General features: G+C 38.3%; 1 long non-coding RNA gene across 29 annotated transcripts in view; it reads left to right on the forward strand.

The window, feature by feature from the left end:
* The window catches only part of LOC129639084 (uncharacterized), a 436,428-nt gene that overhangs the window by 324,271 nt on the left and 95,084 nt on the right, over positions 1-17,073 (forward strand). For 4 of the 29 annotated variants that reach the window (XR_008708195.1, XR_008708211.1, XR_008708192.1 and 1 more), the window contains one exon: positions 12,764-12,980. The exons of the other annotated variants lie outside the window; for them this stretch is intronic. This is a non-coding gene — a long non-coding RNA (uncharacterized LOC129639084). The remainder of the gene's footprint in view (positions 1-12,763; positions 12,981-17,073) is intronic. 29 annotated transcript variants of the gene reach the window in all.

Consider the following 17,073-nt stretch of genomic DNA (forward strand, 5'->3'; position numbering starts at 1 on the left):
TATGAATAATGCTGATATAAATATTCATGTACAAGTTTTTGTATGAGTGTATATTTTTAATTCTCTCTGGTATATACCTAGGAGTGGAATTGCTGGATCATACAATAGCTCTATGCTTAATGTTTTGAGAAATTGTAAACTGTTTTCTGCAGTGACTGAACCATTTAACATTCCACTAGCAATGTGTGAGGATGACAATTTCTCCACATCTTTGCCATTACTTGCCATTTTTCAGTTTTTATTATATCCATCTTAGTGTGAAGTGGTATCTCATAGTTTGATTTGTGTTTGCCTCATAGCTGGTATCATCTTTTCATGTACTTAGCCATTTGTATAACTTCTTGGGAGACATGTCTGTTCAAATCCTTTGACCATTCTTTAGTTATTTATCCTTTTATTATTAAACTCTAAAGATTATCTTATTATTGATTGCAGATATTTTTCTCCTGTGGGTTGTTTTTAATTTCTTGATAGTGTTCTTTGACATACTAAATTTTTCATTTTGATGAAGACTCATTTAATTTTTTTTCTTTTGGTGTCATATTTAAGAAATTATTACCTAATATGAAGTCATAATGATTAACAATTAGATTTTCTTCTAAGGATTTTATTATTTTAACTCTTACATTTAGATCTTTGATTTATTTTGATTTAATTTTTGTGTGTGGTGTGACGTAATGGTGAGAGTTCCTTATTTTTCATTATATAGCCAAATGTTCTAGCGGGACTGTTTGGAAGTACTGTTTCTCCATTTAATGGTCTTGCAATCTTTGGCAACAATCAAATGACCTTAGACGTATGGGTTTATTTTGGACTGTCAATTCTATTCTATTCAATGTCTGTCCTTATACTAACACCACAATGGCATGATTATTTTAGCATTATATTAGGTTTTGAAATAAAACTATGACTCCTCCAACTTAAAAAAAAAAAATTGTTTGAGCTGTTTGTGTTCTCTGCAATTCTGTATGAATTTTAGGTTCAGCTAGTCTATTTCTATTAAAAAAACTTGTTGGTATTTTGATGGGCTTTTTGTTGAATCTGTAGATCAATTTAGGTAGCATTGCCCCCAGTATTTGATAATATTAATCTTCTGTTGTATGAACACATAGTATCTTTCCATTTATTAGGCCTTTTATTTCTTTGAACAATGTTTTGTAGCTTTTGGTGTACAAGCCTGGCACTTTTTGATTGAATTTATTCTTAAGTATCTTGCTCTTTTTATGCTATTATAAAAGGAATTATTTTCTCTACTTCATTGTTAAATTGTTCATTACTGTTGTGCAGTTGACTTTGTATATCAAACTTGTACCTTGCTGAACATATGTCCAGTGCCATTTTAAATGTAAATATACTGAAGCTTTAGTGCAAAATATGGAATTATTTAGAGTAATGAGCTTGATTTAGATATGATATTTTTTCCAAAGAATACAGGCATACCTCAGAGATATTGAGGATTTGGTTTTAGACCACAGCAGTAAGAAAGAAAAGAAAGTGAAGTTGCTCAGTCATGTCCAGCTCTTTGAGACCCCATGGGCTATAGCCCACCAGGCTCCTCCATCCATAGGATTTTCCAGGCAAAAGTACAGAGTGGTTTGCCATTTCCTTCTCCAGGGGATCTTCCTGACCCAAGGATTGAACCCAGGTCTCTTGCATTGTATGCAGACGCTTTTCCATCTGAGCCACCAGGGAAGTCACTTTAGACCACAGCAGTAAAGTGAATATCACAATAAAGCGAGTCACACAAATTTTGGGGTTTCTCAATGTATATGAAAGTTATGTTTACATTATACTGTGCAGTGTTCACTATACTATTAAGTGTTCAGTAGTATTATGTCTTGGAGAAGGCGATAGCACCCCACTCCAGTAGTCTTGCCTGGAAAATCCCATGGATAGCGGAGCCTGGTGGGCTGCAGTCCATGGGGTCGCTAAGAGTCGCACACAACTGAGTGACTTCACTTTCACTTTTCACTTTTATGCATTGGAGAAGGAAATGGCAACCCATTCCAGTGTTCTTGCCTGGAGAATCCCAGGGATGGGGTAGCCTGGTGGGCTGCCGTCTATGGGTCGCACAGGGTCGGACATGACTGAAGTGACTTAGCAGCAGTATTATGTCTAAAAAAAGCAATGTACATACTTTAATTAAAAATAATTTATTGCTGAAAAACGGTAACCATCATCCAAGCCTTCAGCAAGTGATAATCTCATTGCTGGTGGAGGATCTTGCCTCAGTGTTGATGGCTGCTGACTGATCAAGGTAGTGGTTGCTCACACTTGGGGTGGCTGTGTGACAATCTCTTAAAATAAGACAACAATGAAGTTTGCCACATTAACTGACTCTTCCTTTTATGAAAGATTTCTCGGTGGCATGCAGTGCTTTTTGATAGCATTTTCCCCACAGTAGAACTTCTTTCAAAATTTGAAATCCATCCTCTAAAATCATGCCACTGTTTTATCAACTAAGTTTATGTGATGGTTTTAAATCCTTTGTTGTCATTTCATCAATCTTCACAACATCTTCACAGGAGTAGATTGTATCTCAAGAAACCACTCTTTGCTTATCCATAGAAACAACTTCTCATGTGTTAGAGTTTGATCACCTCTAAAAAGAGACTGCGGCAATTCAGTCACATCATCAGACTCTACTTCTAATTCTCTTACTATTTCTGCCACATCTATAATGACTTATTCCACTAAAGTCTTGAACTTTTCAAAGTCATCCACAAGGAAGGAATCAACTGCTTCAAAATTCCTGATAATATTGGTATTTTGACCTCTTCTCATGAGTCTTGAATATTCTTAATGATTTCTAAAATGGTGAATCCTTTACTTCCTATCAGAGGAATCACTCTCTATGACAGTTATAGTCTTATGAAATGTATTTATTAAATAATAAGACTTCAAACTTTAAATTACTCCACAAGCCATGGGCTACAGAATAGATGTGCTAGTAGGCCTGAAACAACATAATTTTGCTTTATATTTCCTTAAGAGACCTTGGGTGACCACGTGCATTGTCAGTGAGCAGTTATGTTTTGAAAGAAATTTTTTTTCTGAGCAGTAGTTCTCTATAGTAGGCTTAAAATACTCAGTAAAACATGTTGTCAACAGATGTTCTGTCATTCAGGCTCTATTTTTCCATTTATAGAGCAGGGCCAGGGTAGATGTAGCATAATTCTAAATGGTCCTAGTGTCTTGGAATGATAAATCGGCATCAGCTTCAATTTTAAGTCATGAGCTGAATTCACCTCTAAAAAGAGAGTCAACCTGTCCTTTGAAGTTTTGAACCCTGCCTTGACTTCTCCTCTATAGCTATAAGAGTCCTAGATGGCATCTTCTTCCAATAAGAGGCTGTTTTATCTACATGAAAAGTTTGTAGCTTAATACATCTTAGCTAGATCTTCTGGATAAGTTGCTGCAACTTCTCTCTTAGCACTTGCTGTTTCATCTTACACTTCTGTGCTATGGAGATGGCTTCTCTCCTTCAATCTCATTAACGGATCTCTCCTAGCTTCAAACCTTTCTTCTGCAGATTCCTCATCTCTCTGAGCCTTTATAGAATTGAAGGAAGCTAGAACCTTGTCCTGGATTAGGCTTTAGCTTAAGGGACACTTGTACCTGATTTAGTCTTCTACCCAGTCCACTAAAACTTTTCCATATCACTAATAAGACTGCTTCACTTACCATTATCATTTGTGTGTTCACTGGACTAGCACTTTTAGTTTCCTTCAAAGACTTTTCCTTTGCATTCACAACTTGGCTGACTGGTTCAAGAGGGCTAGCATTCAGACTTCCTCAGCTTTTGAAATACATTCCTCACTAAGCTTAATCATTTCTAACTCTCGATTTAAATTGAGAGACATGCAGCTCTTTCAGTTGAACACTTAGGGTCCATTGTGGATTATTAATTGGCCTAATCTGAATAATGTTGTGTCTCAGAGAATAAGGAAGCCTGAGGCGGAAGAGCAGTGATGACTGGTCAGTGGAACAGTCAGAACACATACGTTTATCGATTCAGTTCACCATCTTATATTTTTATGTTATTATAAAATTGTAGTATTATGTTAATATAATATACATCATATTAATTGCATCATATTATTATGTTAATATAATATAATGGAGAAGTTTAAAATACTGTAAGAATTACCAAAATATGACATAGAGATAGGAAGTGAGCAAATGCTGTTGGAAAAATGGTGCTTATAGACTTGCTCCATACAGGGTTATCAGAAAACTTCTAAATTTGTAACAAATGCAGTATCTGTGAAGCAAAATAAAGCAAAATGAAATAAAACAATATATGCCTGTATACATTTAACACATCCGATATGTTAGACTAGGAAGAAAGTTAAAGAAATAAAACCTTCAATCCTCAACTTAGATAAACAAGGCATATATTAAACCAATCTGTGTGCTTTATGTGTGTAAATATCTTCATCGTAGCTCTGTAATGTAGATACTACAATTATTCCCATTTTACACATGAGGAAATTGGGGCACAGAGGAATTAAATAGCTTGGGCAAGTTGACATGGCTGGAAATTGGTGAAGCCAGTATTTGAAACCTGACAATTTGATTCAAGTTTACATATGTTTAACTTCTATGTCATACTGCCTCTTGAAACAGTGTGGAAATAGATATGCAAAGTAGCTCCTCCCAGGATTTTTCAGTACTTTCTTTTTTTTTTAATATAAATTCATTTATTTTAATTGGAGGCTAATTACTTTACAATATTGTATTGGTTTTGCCACACATCAACATGAATCTGCCATGGGTGTACACGTGTCCCCCATCCTGAACCCCCCTCCCACCTCCCTCCCCATACCATCCTTATGCACTGGGTCATGCCAGTGCATAAGCCCCGAGCATCCTGTATCATGCTTCAAAACTGGTCTGGCGATTCATTTCACATATTATATTATACATGTTTCAATACCATTCTCCCAAATCATCCCACCCTCGCCCTCTCCCACAGAGTCCAAAAGACTGTTCGAGACATCTGTGTCTCTTTTGCTGTCTTGCATACAGGGTTTATCATTACCATCTTTCTAAATTCCATATATATGCATTAGTATACTGTATCGGTGTTTTTCTTTCTGGCTTACTTCACTCTGTATAATAGGCTCCAGTTTCATCCACCTCATTAGAACTGATTCAAATGTATTCTTTTTAATGGCTGAGTAATACTCCATTGTGTATATGTACCACCGCTTTCTTATCCATTCGTCTGCTGATGGACATCTAGGTTGCTTCCATGTCCTGGCTATTATAAACAGTGCTGCAATGAACATTGGGGTACGCGTGTCTCTTTCAATTCTGGTTTCCTTGGTGTGTATGCCCAGCAGTGGGATTGCTGGATCGTATGGCAATACTATTTCCAGTTTTTTAAGGAATCTCCACACTGTTCTCCATAGTGGCTGTACTAGTTTGCATTCCCACCAACAGTGTACGAGGGTTCCCTTTTCTCCATACCCTCTCCAGCATTTATTGCTTGTAGACTTTTGGATCGCAGCCATTCTGACTGGTGTGAAATGGTACCTCATTGTGGTTTTGATTTGCATTTTTCTGATAATGAGTGATGTTGAGCATCTTTTCATGTGTTTGTTAGCCATCTGTATGTCTTCTTTGGAGAAATATCTATTTAGTTCTTTGGCCCATTTTTTGATTGGGTCGTTTATTTTTCTGGAATTGAGCTGCAGGAGTTGCTTGTATATTTTTGAGATTAATTCTTTGTCAGTTGCTTCATTTGCTATTATTTTCTCCCATTCTGAAGGCTGTCTTTTCACCTTGCTAATAGTTTCCTTTGTTGTGCAGAAGCTTTTAATTTTAATTAGGTCCCATTTGTTTATTTTTGCTTTTATTTCCAATATTCTGGGAGGTGGGTCATAGAGGATCCTGCTGTGATGTATATCGGAGAGTGTTTTGCCTATGTTCTCCTCTAGGAGTTTTATAGTTTCTGGTCTTACATTTAGATCTTTAATCCATTTTAAGTTTATTTTTGTGTATGGTGTTAGAAAGTGTTCTAGTTTCATTCTTTTACAAGTGGTTGACCAGTTTTCCCAGCACCACTTGTTAAAGAGATTGTCTTTTCTCCATTGTATATTCTTGCCTCCTTTGTCAAAGATAAGGTGTCCAAATGTGCGTGAATTTATCTCTGGGCTTTCTATTTTGTTCCATTGATCTATATTTCTGTCTTTGTGCCAGTACCATACTGTCTTGATGACTGTGGCTTTGTAGTCCAGCCTGAAGTCAGGCAGGTTGGTTCCTCCAGTTCCATTCTTCTTTCTCAAGATTGCTTTGGCTATTCGAGGTTTTTTGTATTTCCATACAAATTGTGAAATTATTTGTTCTAGCTCTGTGAAAAATACCGTTGGTAGCTTGATAAGGATTGCATTGAATTTATAGATTGCTTTGGGTAGTATACTCATTTTCACTATATTGATTCTTCCAATCCATGAACATGGTATATTTCTCCATCTATTAGTGTCCTCTTTGATTTCTTTCACCAGTGTTTTATAGTTTTATATATATAGGTCTTTTGTTTCTTTAGGTAGATATATTCCTAAGTATTTTATTCTTTCCGTTGCAATGGTGAATGGAATTGTTTCCTTAATTTCTCTTTCTATTTTCTCATTATTAGTGTATAGGAATGCAAGGGATTTCTGTGTGTTGATTTTATATCCTGCAACTTTACTATATTCATTGATTAGCTCTAGTAATTTTCTGATGGAGTCTTGAGGGTTTTCTATCTAGAGGATCATGTCATCTGCAAACAGTGAGAGTTTTACTTCTTCTTTTCCAATTTGGATTCCTTTTATTTCTTTTTCTGCTCTGATTGCTGTGGCCAAAACTTCCAAAACTATGTTGAATAGTAATGGTGAAAGTGGGCACCCTTGTCTTGTTCCTGATTTTAGGGGAAATGCTTTCAATTTTTCACCATTGAGGATAATGTTTGCTGTGGGTTTGTCATATATAGCTTTGATTATGTTGAGGTATGTCCCTTCTATTCCTGCTTTCTGGAGAGTTTTTTTTTTTTTTATCATAAATGGATGTTGAATTTTGTCAAAGGCTTTCTCTGCATCTATTGAGATAATCATATGGCTTTTATTTTTCAATTTGTTAGTGTGGTGTATTACATTGATTGATTTGCGGATATTGAAGAATCCTTGCATCCCTGGCATAAAGCCCACTTGGTCATGATGTATGATCTTTTTAATGTGTTGTTGGATTCTGATTGCTAGAATTTGCTTAAGGATTTTTGCATCTATGTTCATCAGTGATATTGGCCTGTAGTTTTTTTTTTTTTTTTTTTTTTTGTGGCATTGTCGTCAGGTTTTGGTATTAGGGTGATGGTGGCCTCATAGAATGAGTTTAGAAGTTTACCTTCCTCTGAGATTTTCTGGAAGAGTTTGTGTAGGATGGGTGTTAGCTCTTCTCTAAATTTTTGGTAGAATTCAGCTGTGAAGCTGTCTGGACCTGGGCTTTTGTTTGCTGGAAGATTTCTGATTACAGTTTCAGTTTCTGTGCTTGTAATGGGTCTGTTAAGATTTTCTGTTTCTTCCTGATCGAGTTTTGGAAAGTTGTACTTTTCTAAGAATTTGTCCATTTCTTCCACGTTGTCCATTTTATTGGCATATAATTGCTGATAGTAGTCTCTTATGATCCTTTGTATTTCTGTGTTGTCTGTTGTGATCTCTCTATTTTCATTTTTAATTTTATTGGTTTGATTTTTCTCCCTTTGTTTCTTAATGAGTCTGGCTAATGGTTTGTCAATTTTATTTATCCTCTCAAAGTCCAGCTTTTGGCTTTGTTGATTTTTGCTATGATCTCTTTTGTTTCTTTTGCATTTATTTCTGCCCAAATTTTTAAGATTTCTTTCCTTCTAATGACCCCAGGGTTCTTCATTTCTTCCTTTTCTAGTTTCAGTATTTTCATTGTCCTTCCTTGATTACAAAGAACACCAAAATATCTGACCACACTGAGGATTATAAAACCCATCTTGACAAGAGGGAAATGTCCTCTGAGCACAGTCAGTGTCACAAGCCTATTGTTTTACATTAAAGAAAAATAACCCTTTGTTTTAGAGCAATTTTAGATTAACAGAAAAAAAATACAAGGGTAGTATAGACAGTTCCGATATACTCTTTTCTTGCTTTCATGGTCTCTGATGAGAAGTCCAGCGTAGTTCTATCTTTTTCCTGTTGTTGTTATTCAGTTGCTAAGTCCTATTTCACTCTTTTGTGACTCTATGGACTGTAGCCCATGAGGCTTTTCTGTCCATGGGATTTCCCAGGCAAGAATCTTGGAGTAGATTGCCATTTCCTTCTCCAGGAAATGAGACCCACGGATCAAACCTGCATCTCCTGCATTGGCAGGTGGATTCTTCTACCAGTAAGCCACCAGGGAAGCCCCTTTTTCCCTGTTGGTTAGGTGTATTTTTCCTCTTTTACACTTTTTTTCTTTGTCTTTGGTTTCTGTAGTCTGAATAAAATGGCCAGTTGTGGATTTTTTTGTACTTATCCTGCTTGGTGTTCACTAAAGATTCCTAAGTCTGTGGTTTGGTGTCTGTCATTTAATTTTGGAGAATTCTTGGCCATTATTTGTTATTCCAGTCACTCGTTTGTGTCCAACTCTTGATGACCCTATGGACCTACAGCATCTCCTGGAGTTTGCTCAAACTCATGTCCACTGCGTTGGTGATGCCATCCAACCATCTCGTCTCTGTCATCGTCTTCTCCTCCTGCCTTCAATCTTTCCCAGCATCAGGGTCTTTTCCAGTGAGTCGGCTCTTCACATCAGGTGGCCAAAATATTGGAGCTCTAGCACCAGGCATTCCAATGAATATTCAGAGTTGATTTCCTTTAGGATTGACTGTTTTGATTTCCTTGCTGTCCAAGGGACTCTCAGGAGTCTTCTTCAGTACCACAACTCAAAAGCATCAATTCTTTGGCACTCAGACTTTTTTATTGTCCAGCTCCTAAATCTGTACATGACTACTGGAAAAACCATAGCTTTGACCAGATGGACCTTTGTCATCAAAGTAATGTCTCTGCTTTTTAATATGCTGTCTAATATGTTGTTGCTTTTCTTCCAAGGAGTGTCTTTTAATTTCATGGCTGTAGTCACCATCTGCAGTAATTTTGGAGCCAAAGAAAATAACATTGTCACTGTTTTCCATTGTTTTCCCGTCTCAGTTCAGTTCAGTTGCTCAGTCATGTCCAACTCTGTGACCCCATGAACCGCAGCACACCAGGCCTCCCTGTCCATCACCAACTCCTGGAGTCCACCCAAACCCATGTCCATTGAGTCAATGATGCCATCCAACCATCTCATCCTCTGTCGTCCCCTTCTCCTCCTGCCTTCAATCTTTCCCAGCATCAAGGTCTTTTCAGATGAGTCAGCTCTTCACATCAGGTGGCCAAAGTATTGGAGTTTCAGCATCAGTCCTTCCAATGAACACACAGGACTGATCTCCTTTAGGATGGACTGGCTGAATCTCCTTGAAGTCCAAGGGACTCTCAAGCATCTTCTCCAACACCACAGTTCAAAAGCATCAATTTTTCAGCGCTCAGCTTTCTTTATAACTTCCCTGGTGGTTCAGATGGTAAAGTATCTGCTTACAATGCAGGAGACCTGGGTTCGATTCCTGGGTTGGGAAGATCCCCTGGAGAAGGCAATGGCACCCCACTCCAGTACTCTTGCCTGGAAAATCCCATGGATGGAGGAGCCTGGTAGGCTACAGTCCATGGGGTCACAAAGAGTCGGGCACAACTGAGCGACTTCACTTTCAGCTTTCTTTATCGTCCAACTCTCACATCCATACATGACCACTGGAAAAACCATAACCTTAACTAGATGGACCTTTGTTGACAAAGTAATGTCTCTGCTTTGCAATATGCTGTCTGCTGCTGCTGCTGCTAAGTCACTTCAGTCGTATCTGACTCTGTGCGACCCCATAGATGGCAGCCCACCAGGCTCTGCTGTCCCTGGGATTCTCCAGGCAAGAACACTGGAGTGGGATGCCATTTCCTTCTCTAATGCATGAAAGGAAAGCAAAAGTGAAGTCGCTCAGTTGTGTCTGACTCTTCACGACCCCATGGACTGCAGCCCACCAGGCTCCTCCGTCCATGGGATTTTCCAGGCAAGAGTACTGGAGTGGGGTGCCATTGCCTTCTCCGAATATGCTGTCTAGGTTGGTCATAACTTTCCTTCCGAGGAGTAAGTGTCTTTTAATTTCATGGCTGCAATCACCATCTGCATTGATTTTGGAGCCCCCCAAAATAAAGTCAGCCACTGTTTCCACTGTTTCCCCATCTATTTGCCATGAAGTAATGGGACTGGATGCCATGATCTTAGTTTTCTAAATGTTGAGCTTTAAGCCAACTTTTTCACTCTCCTCTTTCACTTTCATCAAGAGGCTCTTTAGTTCTTCTTCACTTTCTGCCATAAGGGTGGTGGCATCTGCATATCTGAGGTTATTGATATTTTTCCCACAATCTTGATTCCAGCTTGTGATTCATCCAGCCCAGAATTTTGCATGATGTACTCTGCATACAAGTTAAATAAGCAGGGTGACAGTATATAGCTTAGACATACTCTTTTCCCAATTTTGAACTGATCTGTTGTTCCATTTCCACTTCTAACTGTTGGTTCTTGACCTGCATACAGGTTTCTTAGGAGGCAGGTAAGGTGGTCTGGTGTTCCCATCTCTTTAAGAATTTTCCACAGTTTTTTTGTGATTTACACAATCAAAAGGCTTTAGCGTAGTCAGTGAAGCAGAAGTAGATGCTTTTTTGGCCATTATTACTTCAAATGCTTGTTTTGCTTCATTTTCTCTTTTTCTTTTTATATTCAAATTGTACATATATTACACTTTTTGAAAGTCCCACAATTCCTGAGTAGTCTGTTCTTTTTTGTTTGTTTTAGTTGTAATTATTCATTTCAATTTGGGAAGTTTGTACTGACCTATCTTCAAGCTTATTGATTCTTTACTTTGCCATGCTCAATCTGCGGATAAACCCACTAAAGGCATTCTTCATTTCTTTTATACTTTTTGATATCTGATACTTCTTTTTTTTATTTTCTTTAATTTTATTTATTGATTTATTTATATATTTATTTTTGGCTGTTTTGGTCTTCACTGCTGCTTGGGCTTTTCTCTAGTTTCAGTGAGTGGGGCCTGCTCTCTAGTTGAAGTGCACAGGTTTCTCGTTGCAATGGCTTCTCTTGTTGCAGAAAAGAGGGCTCTAGGGAATGTGGGCTCGATAGGTGCATTTTCCGGGCTCTTGAGCATAGGCTCAATAACTGTGGGACACAGGCTTAGTTGCTCTGAGGCATGTGGGATCCTCCTGGATCAGGGATCAAATCCATATCTCCTACACTGATAGGCGGATTCTTTACCACTGTACTACCAGGGAGACCCGTCATTTTGATTTTTATTTCTTAGGATTTCCCTTTCTTTGCTATGGTACTCATTTATTCTTGTATGTTGTCTGCTTTTTAAATCAAAGCCCTAACATATTTATTCAGCTTATTTAAAATTCACTAATAATTCTAACATGTGTCATATCTGAGTCTAGTACTGATGCTTGCTTTGGCTCTTTCAACTCCGTTGTCTTGTCTTGTAGCATAACTTTTTTTTTGGTTGTTGTTGTTGAAAATCAGACATGACATTTTGGGTAATAGGTACTGAGGTTAACAGGTCTGTAGTGTGGTGATTTATGCTTATCTGGCTATAAGTTGGTCTGTGTTTATATTTGCTATAGCTATAAGTACAAGAAGTTTCATGTTCTCCTTGTATCTACCCTATTGACTTTCAGTTCAGTTCAGTTCAGTCTCTCAGTCGTGTCCGACTCTTTGCGACCCCACAAATCGCAGCACGCCAGGCCTCCCTGTCCATCACCAACTCCCGGAGTTTACCCAAACTCATGTCCATTGAGTCGGTGATGCCATCCAACCATCTCATCCTCTGTCGTCCCCTTCTCCTCCTGCTTTAGGCTTCCCTAAATACTCCTCAGAGAGAGTCAGCATTTTGTAGCTCAAGTATAATCCTCTGTGCTATGCTCAAGCCCTACTGATGTGAATTAAATATTGCCTGCCATATCGGTAAACAAAGGATGTTGCAGCCATCAAGCCACCACATTACAGATGCCCCAATAGTGAGCCCCGAGGGAACTCCAGATACATGCAGGATACCCACAATCTAGCAGTCAACTGCTCCAGCCACCTCCTACAGTGCACGCCAGGAGACTCAGGATTAGAAAGCACATCATGTTGGCCTCAGATAGCTGAGGTGCATATCAAAGGAATGATTTCAGTGAGCCTAGACTCTTGCATCTTCCCTAAGTAGAAAAGCATTCAATTCCTTAACTTGACATATCTGTTTTCTTTTATTAACAGTAATTATTGATATTCTGAATACCTGGTCTTCTGTTGCAGATCTCCTATATATCCTGGCTTCCTTCCTTGCCTCTTTGAAACAATTTCTCTGTGTTATCTGAGATGCTGTCCCCTGGGCTCAAAGTCCTCAAATGTCCACCAAGTAAAACGTAACTTTTAGTTGTGCATTTTTTTTTTCAGTCCACAATATGATAAGACATGGAAGAGGAGAAGAATTCTTTTAGCTGATCTGTATTTTAGGCCTGTGTTCCTCCAGGGGTATAACTTTGTCCCCCTTGTCTCCTATCTCCTTCTCTGGCTTCAGGATTCCGATTCTATTTGAATCTCTGATTCCTAGCTTGTTTGTTTTTCCCTTCCTTAGGTGGAGTAGGAAAGCTGGAGAGAGCTGGAGTTTGAGGAAGTTCCTTCTCTCAGCTGGGATGAGCCTCAGGCAAAGTGTTTCTCCCTACATTTTTAGACCTTTCTTAGGAAGAAGAGTTTGATTGTGTTTCACCAAGATTATTCTTCCCTGTTCTTGCCAGAGCCCTGAGGGATCTTTCTCAGAACTTCACTGTGAGAATCTGGTGGGGTTCCTTGAGGTAAAATGTGTGGGGTCTCCCCAACACTGTGGCTCCTCCCCAAGTTTCTCGTTTTCACACTAGTCTACTCAGCCTCCAGCAATTTGTCAAAATTACCATATACGCGGTCCTACCGGTTTATGGCTTCGGCGGCTTCTACTCCAGGCAAGCGGATCTTGGCTCTGGATTTGCCCGTCTCTCCAGATTTCTGGGTGGCAGTTTGCCCTGCCTCCTCAGTTCTCTGTGGTCCATGAAATCACTGCTTTTCAGTTTATTCAGGTTTTTATTATTGTAAGGACGTGAGTAATGACTTCCAAACTCTTCATATGTCTGAACTGAAAGTAGAAGTCAGGCATGTATTTTTAAAATTCTGAAATATACAATATTGGTGAGCTTTGGAAAAAGTAAGAATAGAAAATTTAAAACAATGAGAATATTTTCTAGCTTAAATAGGAAGGCACGTGTAATAATTTGATCTGTGTCTGTACGTGTAAATTGAATTGGTGAGCTATATAAAATTTTACTCTTCCTCAAAAATTCACATGAGCCATACTTCCAATGTGGGTAATCAGTGGATTTCTCTGTTTTGCTTTCCATCTGTATAACATACTACTTTGATGTCTATTTGACCAGAGAAAGAGATTTTTCCTAGCAAAAAGCATACAAATCAGTGATTCAGAAAGTTTGCCATGGGATTTGTTTTGTAAGGATATTATTATTTTGTATGTAAAACAGTCTTCAAAATGCCACACTGATCCCGGTTTCACTGAAAAGTCATATGCTGATGCAAACCTTATGTTCGCACAGTGGCTGCCTTTTAGTACATCAAACCCTAGTGAACATCATTAGATCAAATGACTGTAAAAGGTCTTAAGTGGAATGATTTTGATCTGCTCTACACGTTTCCCACTGGATTTTTTGTCCACATTACATAATCACTGTACATTTGGCACAGTATGTTGCCTTTGAAAGAGCTTCAAGATTAAGGAAGCATGAAGACAGAATTGCCCATAAAATCAGAAAGGAGTACTAGAAATATATATGCTGCAAAAACTAAAATCTTCCTTCCCCCTTCATTGTAAACTCAAAGCTCATGCTGAGCTTTATGATTAAGGACTCAACTTAGATAAGCATTAAAGGCTGTTTCACATGATTTGTCTTCTGATTTGGCTGGGCATTAGTATTAAAAAATCTATTAGGAAAGAATTCTAAAATTCTTACCCATGGACAGAAAATAGTTCTATTTACTCTAGGTGGTCGATAAGCATACATATGAAAAATCCTTTGTCGGTATGTATATAACAGATTAGTATGAGAGTATTTTTGTTTTAAGGGAGTATAACAGCAAAAGAGGAGAAGGCAATGGCACCCCACTCCAGTACTCTTGCCTGGAAAATCCCATGGGCGGAGGAGCCTGGTAGGCTGCAGTCCATGGGGTCGCTAAGAGTCGGACACGACTGAGCGACTTCACTTTCACTTTTCACTTTCATGCATTGGAGAAGGAAATGGCAACCCACTCCAGTGTTCTTGCCTGGAGAATCCCAGGGACGGGGGAGCCTGGTTGGCTGCCATCTATGGGGTCGCACAGAGTCGGACACAACTGAAGTGACTTAGCAGCAGCAGCAGCAACAGCAAAAGATGACCCTGTGGATGTGGATAGTCTTAGAGGCGATGTTGACAATTGAACAAACATTAAGTATACTTCTCCAAATTGAGAAGATGACTTGCCTATATCCTCTGACGTAGAGCTTCCCTTTTTCTTATCCCATATCCACTCCTCCAGTGTAAATTAGATTTAATAAAGGTGCAGTGACAGCAACTTCAGAAGCTTTGGAGTATGCTCAGAAGTCACCTTTGAAATTACCAGAAACTTCTGCCTTCACTTTTTTATTTTACAAATAAATGGACTTCCAAGTTCAAATGTTTTGTTTACTAAAATGGCACCTCAGGAGTTGCCTTGTTGTTTAGAATTATTATTATAAAAGCATAGCTTTATTTATGGCCTATTTCCACCATTATTAATAATATTATTTTCATAGGTAATAGAAATTAGGAGGTCCAAGGTATCACATCAGGATAAACATTTTAGAAAATAAACCTTTGTTGGGAATAGCCTATTGGAATACCCAAAGATGGGTTAGAGTCAGCTTTTACTAGCTCATGAGAATCAGTTGTTAAATTTTCAGTAATTTTGCAAACTAGTTTTTCAGTAGGCCATTATTAGAAATTAAAATATTCAGGCTTACATTATAATAAATGTTTAAGTTAATAAATACAAAATCATCATTTCCTAATTCACTGCAGTTTACTTTTATCTATGTGCTGGAGATTATTTCTATCTACTGTATCACACAATGGAATTGCTATGCAGTGATGTGTTACTGGACATTTTTTCCCTACACCCTCTTCATCAGTGTCACACTGGTAACTTGAAATCGGCTGTGGTGGGTGTATTTACATCACAGAAATCACCAAATGCTAATAATAGGGGATTGAATTACTATTTTGTTGTTTGTACAAGCTCACGAAAGTGATGGGCAAAATGTTAACAATGCATATTAAATTTAAATGCCTCGTATGTGTTTGTTATACTTTAAATAGCACCAAAATAGAAGAAATATTTCTTGTAGTATAGAAAACTGTTATCCAATTTGGCAAAAAAATTGTTCACACGTTACTGATAGAGTAAATGACATTCTGATATATGAATTCATTATATCACGTTCATTTTATTATCATTGGTAAGTTTTGTGCTATGCAGTCTTTATATTGGTAAAATTTATTACAAAAAAAACCTACCTCATATATGTAGGTATGGAAATCTCTGGTGGCTCAATGGTAAAGAATCTGCCTGCCAATGCAAGAGATGCAGGAGATGTGGATTCAGATTTGGGTCTGGAAGATCCCCTGGAGAAGGGAATAGTTACCCACTCCTGGTAACTGGAAAATTCCATTGCCTGGAAAATGCCAAGGACAGAGGAACCTGTCTGGCTACAGTCCATGGGGTCACAAAAGAGTCGGACATGACTGAGCAGACAGAGCAGCAGAAGAGTATTTGAGAAAAGATGAGGGTGGGGCTACATTTGACCAATTCTGTTGCAAAACTGGTGATAATTACCTCAACACGCTGTACGACAGAGGATGAGATGGCTGGATGGCATCACTGACTCGATGGACATGAATTTGGGTGGACTCCAGGAGTTGGTGATGGACAGGGAGACCTGGTGTGCTGTGGTTCATGGGGTCGCAAAGAGTTGGACACGACTGAGGGACTGAACTGAACTGAACTGAACTGAAAGGAAAAGAACATTTGTTGAAAAAGAATTGTTCAGCTTCATGAAGTAAACTTTATTGAGGTGCCATCTACTTTTCCTAAAGTAGCATGAACTCCTTTTTTCAGTGTAGGGGCTCCATATTTGTAAAAGTTATTTAGCAGCAGGACACTTACTTCACTTTTAGGCTCCTCCTATAAGTGCTGTTTTGATGAGAATTCTTCCTTTACAGAATCCTGGGCGCCTTTCTGAGCCATCATTCGGGGGCCCTTGTTTTTGATAGCAGTTGCTCATCTGTTTACATACACCTGTACATTTACATATAAATTTGGGCAAATTTAATTTTTAAAGCTAATAGCAATTTTTAAATTAAATTTAATTTTTTTACATATATCAGCATAACAAGAATTGTTACCCCTTGCCCCCAGGTAGTTTTCTAAGCCAATGTGAGCTTTCTCCTACCCCTGCTGCATCTACTATATGGCCAAATGGTTCAAAATAGGAAAAACAAAGGAAAGAAAAAAGAAGCAGATTTAGAAATCATTAGATTGTGATACTGCAGAGTTAAATGATGGTTTTATCATATGGTTCCTCTAATTTTTACTATGTCTGAGCAAGGCAAAGGGTAATAGAGAGATGGAGAGGAAAGCTTCATCCTAGGGTATACAAAATTATCTCCCGACCCCCTCACGCCTTTTGTTTTAGGCCAAAAAAATCTAATATTAATAGGGAACACTGTGTAGAGGACATTTTTCCTAGAGAGATCTCTGATTTCACTGTGGCTGCTTTGGCTAGAGTGTCCTAAACTGTGAAATGAAAAGCTGTTTTAGAATGGTTATACC

This window comes from Bubalus kerabau, chromosome 1 (genome assembly GCF_029407905.1).
Source record: "Bubalus kerabau isolate K-KA32 ecotype Philippines breed swamp buffalo chromosome 1, PCC_UOA_SB_1v2, whole genome shotgun sequence".
In the NCBI taxonomy this organism is placed as follows: Eukaryota; Metazoa; Chordata; class Mammalia; order Artiodactyla; family Bovidae; genus Bubalus; species Bubalus kerabau.